Source organism: Lolium rigidum, chromosome 1, assembly GCF_022539505.1.
Source record: "Lolium rigidum isolate FL_2022 chromosome 1, APGP_CSIRO_Lrig_0.1, whole genome shotgun sequence".
Taxonomy (NCBI): Eukaryota; Viridiplantae; Streptophyta; class Magnoliopsida; order Poales; family Poaceae; genus Lolium; species Lolium rigidum.
This window is the reverse complement of record NC_061508.1, coordinates 1,488,676-1,500,244: the sequence shown is the minus strand read 5'-3', so window position 1 is coordinate 1,500,244 and position 11,569 is coordinate 1,488,676. Positions and strand designations below refer to the sequence as shown.

The window sequence follows — 11,569 nt, the reverse complement described above, 5'->3', positions numbered from 1 at the left end:
ACTCTACATTTGATCCATGTGACCATGGAACAACAGTTCATTCAGTAGTGCAAACACTGCAAGCAAGAGCACATCACATATGTTGTACGCAAGGACTAGTACATCATCAGTCACTGCACAGGAACTATACTCTTGATGTACTCTTGCTTCAAATATTTATGGAAATATATTGAAACAAGATCCATATTACTGCTCCAGATTACTCCAAGTATATTCCAACTCCAAATATTGCCAAGTACTCCTACCAATCTGAGCTGCATGAATCGCACCACAAAAAAATTCAGAGAACAGAGCCGCATGCACCGCACCACAAAAATATTCAGAGAGATGTCTGTCTCACCTCCAACGGCGGCATGGTCCTCGCTCGCCCGCCCTCATCTTGATCTCCACGAGGCTCCCGCTACATGCCCATACCTACGCCATCCGAGAAGACGTCCGCGGATGCTCCTCAGGTGTACGACACATGGACCATTCCTAGAGTGTATCACTACATGAACCATTCGATCAGCAAAACCATTTAGTTAGTCACTGCTATACAGGTACCTGATATTGAAAGCTTCCTTCAGCTGTCCTTTGGTGTTAAAGGGCATAACCTCTTTGCACATCATCTCAAATTCCTAGAGTGGAGCATTGATAGAAAATAGTTGCAAGTTAAAATTTGCATAGCAGAAAAATTTGCATAACACTTGGACCTAGTATGTGTAATTTAGTTAGTGCTAGTTTGCGGCAGGGCAGAAGATCGACGGCAAAGATTATACCTACTTTGGAGTGTTTAATGAAACTTTAAGCTAATTCAAGTGGGAAATGGTTGAAGTGTGCAGACAAAATTACTGCATTTGAATCCCTACTTATCTTAGGTGTTAGGTGTGATCCAGTGAAACAAACAACTATGTGTTGTGATGCAGTAATACTTGAAGCAAATAAACTTTCCAATTTGATTTGTTGTGAAACTTTTCCAATTTGCATCACATAGGTTTATCATGTGAACTTGTGAACCAAACAAAGCACATGCCTGTTCATATTTGGACTACCATCTAACTTACAGATCTATCATGAATCTTTGAGCATCAATTCACACGTTAGAATATATTATAGAACACCACACTTACAGTCTGAATCTTGGCCTGAATTTTCAAGCAGTATGACTAGGCATAAAGCTCTGCATTAAACATGCTAGTTCTCTAGTATTTCTCTAGTCATATTACGATGCAACCAAGACCTGAGAGATACTACTAATGATGTCAAAGTGTCAAACATTTGACCACGAATCGTTCTCACACAAGAAATTAGACTTCAGCCTGGCCAAGATCTTCAAGGACGAGGAGATCCAAGTCAAGATGAAATTCACAAGGGGGGTAGTAATCTTACTTTCTTTCGGTTCTTCTACTGCCGAATCTAGATGCCGCCTTACTTCTTCTGCTCAGGGATGCCGCCCTTCTCCACCTCACGGGCATGGACGGGCCCTTCGCCGGCCGTCGGCCGCTCGCCAGAGATCTCGGCGGTGCAGTGTCTTGAGGGAGGAGACCAGCGGGTGCTCGGCGGCAGAGGCTGAGGCTGCAGCGCATGAAGGCGAGCACGACGCTGGCCTCGACGGAGATGGCGCAGGCGAGGGCGGCGGTGTCAGGTATGTCATGACAGGGGAGAAGCTAGGATGCCCACCTGACGAAGTGTTTACTGAAGATGAGAAGCAGGAGTTGGTGAGTGACAAGGCCGCATCCCGTACTGGCTAGCGGGTTGGGTGGAGTGCGTGGTGACCCAGAGTGGTTGAGCGGGTGTCGTTATAAACCAAGTGTCTTGTAGTTGTGGTCATCGATAATGAGAATTGGAATCTGACGTCCTCATATCTCTCTCTGTTTTCCTCACCCACGTTCTCTATGCTTCTCACCCCTTCTCCAAGTTGATCCCCCCGATCTAGATCTAGGGATACAACAGTTGGTATCAGAGGTCTTGTCGGTCCGATTTGCGCTTCTGTATCCTCTTGATCGTACCAGTAAATCGTTGGCACCGGTAGCTGATCGACCTTGGTTGATCTGGGATAAACCCCACGCCGCGTTTGGTTGATTCGGAGCGAAGCTGCAACGGCGCCGTTCAAACCTAGCCAGCAGAATAGGCACATCGCCGGCGTCATGAAGCAGATGGAGTTACGAATCGGAGAGCAGTTGCAAGCCCTCACCGAGAAGTTGTCCTCCTTCGCCGGGCTCAAGGAGCATCTGGAGGAGCTTGATCAGCTTGTTTCCCAGCGGTTGGATCAGGTGCAGACGAAGATGGACTTGTCCTTGGTTTCCCTAGGCCAAGTGCAACATGACCAGGTGCAAGTCGGGTTGGCGCTGAAGGGCGTCACGGCAGCGCCGTCGACGGCGCCGATCGGGCATCCACCGGGGCCGGCGAAACTGGGCGGCCACGGCATCCTCGGCATGCCACCGGGGAGCACGCTACATGATGACCCACAAGTATAGGGGGTGTATCGTAGTATTTTCGATAAGTAAGAATGTCAATCCCAACGAGGAGCAGAAGGTGTTGACAAGCAGTTTCGATGAAGGATTCACTGTAAATGCTCACAGACAAGTATTCACGGGATTTTGATGTAGCAGTTGAATAAAGTACGAGTAAGTAAAGTGCGAGAGTAACAATTGCAGCGAGTGGCCCAATCATTTTTAGCACAAAGGACAAGCCGGTTTGTTTACTTATAATGACCAAACATTCTTGAGGACACACGGGATTTTAGTCTAGTGATTTCGCTACATATGGCTAATTAATCTTCATTGTTTTGATAAGTGTTGTGTGGGTGAACCTATGCTAATGCACCGCCCTTCCTAGGACTAATACATACTTGTGATTATACCCCTTGCAAGCATCCGCAACTACAAGAAACTAATTAAGATAAATCTAACCACAGCCTTAAACTCTGAGATCCTGCTATCCCTCCTGCATCGGTATACCAACGGGGTTCGGGTTTCGTCACTCCGGCAACCCCGCAATTAGCAAACGAGTACAAGATGTATTCCCTAGGCCCATAAAGGTGAAGTATAATGTAGTCGACGTTCACATGACACCACTAGAAGAATAACACCACAACTTAAATATCATAACATTGAATATTACTCAACCATACTTCACTACTAACATTTAGACTTCACCCATGTCCTCAAGAACTAAACGAACTACTCACGAGACATCATATGGAACATGATCAGAGGTAATATGATGATGAATAACAATCTGAACATAAACCTTGGTTCAATGGTTTCACTCAATAGCATCAATAACAAGTAGAAATCAATACCGGGAGAGTTTCCCCTATCAAACAATCAAGATCCAACCCAAATTGTTACAGCGGTGACGATGTGCAGCGGTGGAGACGGCGGTGATGATGATGTAGATGATGACGATGGTGATGGAGATGATGTCCAGCTCGATGACGGTGACGATGGCGTCGATTTCCCCCTCCGGAGAGCTCTTTTCTCTCTGGTGTTCTCCGCCCCGCAGAGGCGGCTGTGACTCTTCGCGACTATCCCCCTGGAGCTTAGGTTTTTGGGACGAAGAAATAGGCGAAGGAGAGGAGGCCAGAGGGGGCTGTGGGCCCCCTCCCCACAAGGCGGCGCGGCCAGGCCTTGGCCCGCGCCAGCCTATGAGGTGGGCCCATGGCGGCCCTCCTCGGCTCCCCCTTCTGGCTCCCTTCGTCTTCTGGAAAAATAGGAATTTTCATATAATTTCCGTCAATTGTTGATCTTCCGAAATATTGCATTCTGACGGCGCTTTTTCCAGCAGAATCCTGACTCCGGCGCGCGATCCTCCAATAATCATGAAACATGCAAAATAGATGAAATAACATAAGTATCATCTCCAAATATGAAATATATCAATGAATAACAACAAATTATGATATAAAATAGTGATGCAAAATGGACGTATCAACTCCCCGCAAGCTTAGACTTCGCTTGTCCCCAAGCGAAACTGAACTCGGTAAACAGGACCACATGTTTATGGAGTGAAGAGTCGATAAATAAAATACGGACAGGAAGCATCATATTCATTCACACAAGACATTCTAGTAAACAACTTCCTCATATAATTCAACTTGAAACAAGTATAAGGTAATCACAAATAAAGGTGCATAAGAAATCATATATAGTTGGTGATGGAAAACTTCGTTCTTGGTCAGAGAACAATTAACAGGTTATACTTATCTATCGAGCAGCGCTCTCATGTTAAAGTTTATATGGCACAACTTGCATACTCAATCATAATAATCTCCTCATAATCATTGATAACTTTCAAAGCTATATTCATTCGGATAAAACTTGTACTAAACAAGGAAGAGTAAAAGACACGATGAAGTAAATCACAATATAGATGGTTTGATCACAACAACTCAAATACTTGCTTAAGATGGAGGGAAATAGGTTTACTGACTCAACATAAAGTAAAAGACAGGCCCTTCGCAGAGGGAAGCGAGGATTAAATCATGTGCTAGAGCTTTTTCAGTTTTGAAATCATATAAAGAGAGTAAAAGTAACATTTTGAGAGGTGTTTGTTGTTGTCAACGACTGGTAGCGGGTACTCTAACCCCCTTGCCAGACAAACTCTTGAAGAGCGGCTCCCATAAAATTTTATTTTAGGTTGGCACTCCTCCCAACCTTTGCTTTCACAAACCATGGCTAACCGAATTCTCGGGTGCCTGCCAACAATCTCATACCATGAAGGAGTGCCTTTTTATTTTAGTTTTATTTAGGTGACACTCCTCCCCTCCTTTGCTTTCTCAAGCCATGGCTAATTGAATCCTCGGGTGCCTTCCAACAATCACATACCATGGAGGAGTGTCTATTTATAAAATTATGAAGGTTAATTAATCGGGGCTGGGAACCCCATTGCCAGCTCTTTTTGCAAAGTTATTGGATAAGTGGATGAAGCCACTAGTCCATTGGTGAAAGTTGCCCAACAAGATTGAAAGATAAAACACCACATACTTCCTCATAAGCTATAAAACATTGACACAAATAAGAGATAGTAAATTTTGAAATGTTTAAAGGTAGCACACGAAGTATTTACTTGGAATGGCAGGAAATACCATGTAGTAGGTAGTTATGGTGGACACAAATGGCATAGGTTCGGGTTAAGGTTTGGATGCACGAGAAGCATTCCTTCTCAGTACAGGTTTTTGGCTAGCAAGGTTAATTAGCAAGCACAAGAGTTGAAGGAAACAAACAAATATACATGTGTAGAAACAATCATGCATCTTCCTTGTAAGCACAAACAATTTTAACTTCAGAATAATAAGCTATGAGCTAACAAGAAAAGAAGACAATGAAACAACTACATGTATTTCTCTTTTCTACTTAAACCTCAAAGTGTTATTGCTATTGACCAATGCTAAGTTTTCCAAAACCAAATAGATTTATTCAGTGCTCCCAAAGTGATACCAATACTAATAACAAGATCAATCATATAATAGGGATTGCAAACTAAAATAAGATGTGCAATATGTAAATGATAAGACTTCTCATTAATATTCCATAACGATAACTCACACCAAGGGATACATAGACAACCAACTAAAGGAGAGATACTTCCACACTCGCAACCCATCTTATATGATAACTTCCCTACTCATGATATGACACTACTTGATAGTAAAAAGTAAAAGATAGTGATGATGTGATACCGCGGCACTCCCCCAAGCTTGGAACAAACCAAGGGGATGCCAATACCGATGATGAATTACTCCTTCGGCGATGGTGGTGATGAATTCTTGACAAGCTTCTCAACAAGCTCCTGACGCTCATCAATCTTCTACATGAGGTTGCGGATCATCTCCGAATTGTGCTCGACGCGGTTAAGAAGTATGTCCGACGGCGAGTCCCAACTCTTGGAGTTATTTCCCCACTCTTCAACCTCAGGCTTCATCCTTCCTGCAGTGTTAGAACGAACTATATCCCAATTGCTAGGCAATGCTGCCTTGGGAGTCCTTTCAATTTGACTATTGTAAATTAGATTGCGGAAGGGATGGTAAGTGCCTGAAGAAGATGTCTTTGGAGCTAGGCAATGACGTGGAACCCTTCCTCCAGTGCGAATTCTTGCGCTCCTCTTTGCACTAAAAGGGTTATCCACCACCTCGATGCTTGCGACGGTAGCACGCGGGTATGCGCGCGAGTCTTCCTCCACTTCTTCTTCATCTTCTTCCTTGACGCTCTCGTTGTAATATCCCAGGTAATGGGGTTACAAAAATAGAGGAAACAGATGTGTGCATTGCATTCATGCATAGAAAATCTGGGGAATTTTCGCGCTTTAAAGTAAAATAGTCACGATGAATCGAAGTTTCACTTGACCTTGGTGGAATTGAAGTAGCTCATCAAGTCAAGCGCTATAAACCTCAATGTGACTTTGCTAAAACCTTGTTTTGGGTAGAGATGATTTGATCTAAGGGGTTAGATCAAATGGAACTAATAATCAACACAACAACACTTTACTCAATGATCAATTGCTTGATCTTATAAAAGATTATAATATGGTAATCCTTGCCACAACATATGAACATCCATTTAATTGGAAATCAAGTAACAATAATTGGAGTAACTATTCCTAACTTATCTTTTACATGTCTTAAACTAATCCATGATCCTACCATGAACCTCATGGTATTCATTCTACTTTAATCTTGGAAACAAGACAAAGAGATCCAACTAAGAAATATATATCATTCTCTATTCCATATTAATATACATCAAACCTAGAGAGGTGAGAGTTCTACTATAATTATTAGAGAAGCAATAACAAACCTTGAGCTAAACCTTGGATATACATCCAAGTATTCAAAACATTATCTTCAAGAGAAACCCTAGGATATTATCCAAGACAATTCCTAGAGAGATAAACCATTTATATTTAACATAGTCATTGATGATCACATCAATCTCTATAGAGCCTAACCTCAGGTTAGTATTAAAGTCCTTTCCAAATGAGTGAGACCATTCATACCACTCTTAGCTTTACCTATTTAAGAATAAAGGACAACCTTTGAACTAAAGTATTAGGAGATTAACCATTTCATCTTGGAGTGCTGAGACAACCTAATATCACATGGAATAAGATTATATCCATGGATTGATAAGGAAAGGAGGAGATTAATTCAACCAAGGTAGCCAAGTGGAGTTTTAGACTTGAAACCTATTGAGATATTGTGAGCACACCATAAAACCTAGAATCACTATTCCTAAATGGGAGAGCTCAAGCTTTGGTGTTATACTCAAGATAGATGAGGCAACACTTGAAATGAAGGGAGAGAACTATCCATATACCCTGATAAATCATCATTCCTTGAGAAGAATCATAAGTAATTATATCTCAGGCATTCTCCTGGGATATAAATCTAATGAGATAACCATGACCATGTCCACCTAAGGAATTATAAGAGAAGTACTATACCCTAGCTATTCAAGTCAACACTTGATATTGGGAGTGAGAAACCAAATTCATCAGATATACCTTAGAAAGCCCAACCTTGATCATTATAAATTGAGTAGTGATCATAAACCCTAAGAACTTGAGGTAGAGGATATTAAGAACATAAGGAAAACCTAGTGCCAAATTCTATACTTTGCATGGTGAGAAACCATCCATCATTATAACCAAAGTTAACTATAAAAAGAACCATAACCACTTTAATTACCTTAATGATATACTAAGGCTATTATTAGAAATCTATTGGTAGAAGATAAAACCAATTCCCAAGTACTCATTCACTAAAGGAGCACATAACTATTAAGCAAGTAATCATATTACCTTGGTAAGGGGAGACTAAAACCTAGCAAATATAAAATGGTGTCATCTCAATTCTACAACCTGTAATCATATCTCAAACCTAGAATGTGTATCACTATGGTGATCATAATATAAACCTAGACCCTAATTGAGATTCAAACCCATTGCCATTAGGAGAATGTGATGAGAACCCTAGAATTGTTCACTAGTTAAAACCTATACTTAATTATGGAGCATAAGATAAACCTGGTCTAAACCCTTTAGTTAAACCATGTATGGTTCTCAACCACTTATCATTATAACCAAGACCAAACCATAATGAGGGTAATCTCTACTTTAGGTAATTCATGGTGCTATTAAAATATGATAATAATGCCAACCTTGAAATAGGATAAACCTTACAATATCTTAGAAATAATTCTTCACATAAAATCATGGTCCAATTCATCCTCATTACCATGCATCTTAAAACCTAGCCTTAATCAAAATATATGTGAACCTTCAATATTGCTAAGTATTAGCAAACCCTAAAAATGTGCTCACCCTGCACATGTTAGAAATTTCAAATCTTCTAAATAGATCTGGTTCCCAAATTGAAAAGGGAATTGAAATAATTACCCCAACCCATGTTTATTTTTAATTTGGCATAACTCTCACAACAATCCCAATTTAATTAAGTAATAAATATTGTTGAGCAAAACAATTATGCAATAAGCATTATTCTCAAATCTTATGGAGATTCAAATAATTTAGAACCTGCAAGTATAACCTAAATTCAAATTTGAATTCAAACAATAAAATAGAAACCAAAAAATAAAATAATAGAAAAGAAAAAGAGAGATGAGAGGATTACCTGAACAGGCCGCAGAAGCCCAGCAGTAACCGCATAGCAGCCCAACAACTCGACCCAACTCACAGCCCAACAGGCCACCCCGTACCCCTTCGTCTAAAAAACGGAGGAGGGGGTCGTCCTCATCCTCTTCCTCGCATGGAGGACAGCACGGAGACGTGCTTCTCTTCTCCCTCGCGCTGGCAGCCTCCCCTGGCTCGGCGTCGTGACGGGGCGTGCTCCAACGCCGTATAAAAAGCACCACGACGAACACTGGCCGAATCCTTTTCCCCTCTGCTTGATTTTCTTCCTGATACCGAAACCCTAGTCACCGGCCGTTCAACCTCGCCGTCGATAGAGACCATCCCCAGTCTTGCTGTGGACGCCATCGTGACCACCGTCCTTGACTTGTTCATCCTGCAAAAAGAATCGAGCAGCCGCGCTCAGAATCGTTGCCGACGATCGGCACCGACGAAATCCGGCGATGCCGAACGCCATTAAGCTCGCCGTCACGCCCTGCGTACTCCTGGTGAGTCGCTGATGCCCATAGCATGCTCGCTTAGCTCAATCGCATGCCGTAGCACCGCCGCACCGTGAACCAGTCCCCGCCGCCGCGTTACCTCGACGGCGTGCACGCTCCGGTGACCTATTCGGAGCGGCGCCGCCACCATAAGGTTCTCCTTCATGTCCCGGTTCGTTTAGGCTTAGCCATTCGTCCTGGGAAGCATCCTAGCGCCGGCGCCATCGCCGTTTGACCGCCGGCCAGTAGCTCCCTGACCACGCCAGCAATTTTGACCCATTCAATCTTGCGTGGCAGGTGACGTGGTCTTGGACCCACTGGTCAGTGACCATGTGGGTAGTTTAACCCGGTATAATTAGTTTTTCTTTATTTTTTTTCCAATTCAATAATTACTGAAACTTTGATTAAATGTATAAAATTCAATTTAAGTCAGAAAAATATAAATGAGATATCAAAATTCTTAGAAAAGAAAACTCTATCCAATAAAAATATAATACGAAATTTTTATTTTCAACAAAAATTCAATTATTTAATACTTATGAATTAAGCCTTTTCTTTTAATTCTAAATTCAATTAAAATTCAATAATTAGGAAACTTTTCCAAATTAAATAAAACCAGTAAAATAAATAAATAAAACACTAAAACTAATTTTCTTTACTTATTGTTTGTTAAATCATTATTAGAGAGATTTAAACCCTAATTAATAATTACCTAATTATTAATTGTTTAAAAATAATAAAATGCCAAATCCAATATTATTTTATTTTAAAGTTATTAATAACTTCAACATTATTAATGAAGTTATTAATCATAGAACTATATGGTAAATAGCAAACCCTAATTCCATATGTAATGATATTACAACCCTATCATTTCATGTGAAACCCAAAACCCTAATTCAATTAGGAACCCCAAATCCATTACTTCATATGAACCCTAAATTGTTTCCAAACCTAAAACCCTAAGTAATATGTGATCATGTTACTTCATTAGTAATCATAGATTCATATCTAGCAACTAAATACTAGTTCAAATCCACATAAAATATGGGAACCCTATCACTACTAATTAGCATCCCATGTGTTCATCTTCATCGGACCTAGATAATTAAGTAGGGTTAACCAAGTGTAAACCCTAGATCCTATTACCAAAGCCATCATCCTTATTCATTCCTATTTAGCATCACACCATGGTGATGAACCCTAACAGCAACCTACCTACTATTTTACATTACATAACCCTATTCCACTAAACCCTACTAGTGTGAGATACTTATGAACCATCCTATTTAGGAACCAACCATTCTCTACTTAGAGATCCAATGGCTAATACAAGACAACCTCAACCTTAATTGTAATACTTCTTATTATTTAGAAGTATGTTCTTCAAAAGTTATTCTTTTGAAGAAAATAAGGAATCATCATCAATCCTGCCTAATAGGACCTATAGCAAATAACCAGCTATCACCAGCAAGGTATACCAACCTTGATAGCAACTATTTATAATAAATTGCTCAAGGTGCCTAGGCTTAACTCAACCTTACAAGCCCTTGGTGTTGATAAATCCAACTAGGTTATGATCCATCTACTACTTACTCCAGAAACCAATTAAAACCATAGAAAACCATAGAACCCCACAAACCTAATTATCATACTTGTTATTTATATGAGAACATGTTCTTCAAAAGTTATTCCTTTGAATTATATAATAAGTAATCATTAACCATGCCATATAGTACTAAAACAGACCATTGTTCTTTACTTGTTAACATTATGCCAATTATCATTCTTTGTGTGCTCAATTGATTACTATGCTTTATTATCTACCTGTTTATAATACCAAGTAATCACACCTGAATAAGAACCTTGTTTGTGGAACCACTCTAAAAGTGCAACACACCCTAAACAAATCATTTCAACTCACTAATCCTAAGTCATCGGGGTTAGGTCACGCTTAGAGCGATTGCATCTCATTCTTATGCATTATTGCATCCTTGTCAATCTTTTAAACATCGTCCTTACCGGACGATGATGCTATTTCAGAATTTTGAGTTATTGCGTATCGAAGACCTTGCCTGCATAATCTTGCAGTCAAGAAAGGCAAGTTCATCACTTGCTCATACCATTTGAGTATTTTTATCAAATTATTTGCAAAGTACTATGATTATCACTATTGCATAAAAACCAAAACCACTATTTTCATAACTATGAATATGACTATGTGGTGGGCAATGGAACCATGGATTGTGTTGATATGGTGGAGGCTCCATTGCAAGGGTTTATATCCATCTAGGATTAAACAACAAATGTCGTCCAGTGATTCTTGTGCCGTAATACCCGTGTTAACCATAAGATCCGGAGTGGGACGTGTAGGGATACGTTGCATAGAAAACAAAAAAATTCCTACCGCGAACACGCAATCCAAGCCAAGATGCAATCTAGAAGACGGTAGCAACGAGGGG

At 40.6% G+C, this 11,569-nt stretch overlaps 1 long non-coding RNA gene across 1 annotated transcript; it reads right to left on the bottom strand.

Moving 5' to 3' along the window:
- Nucleotides 1-127: 127 nt before the first annotated feature.
- LOC124666135 lies at nucleotides 128-644 on the bottom strand. The gene is made up of 2 exons (XR_006990809.1): nucleotides 594-644; nucleotides 128-487 (listed from the first exon to the last, which is right to left on the bottom strand). It is a non-coding gene; the product is annotated as an uncharacterized LOC124666135 (long non-coding RNA).
- Between the last annotated feature and the right edge of the window lie 10,925 nt (nucleotides 645-11,569).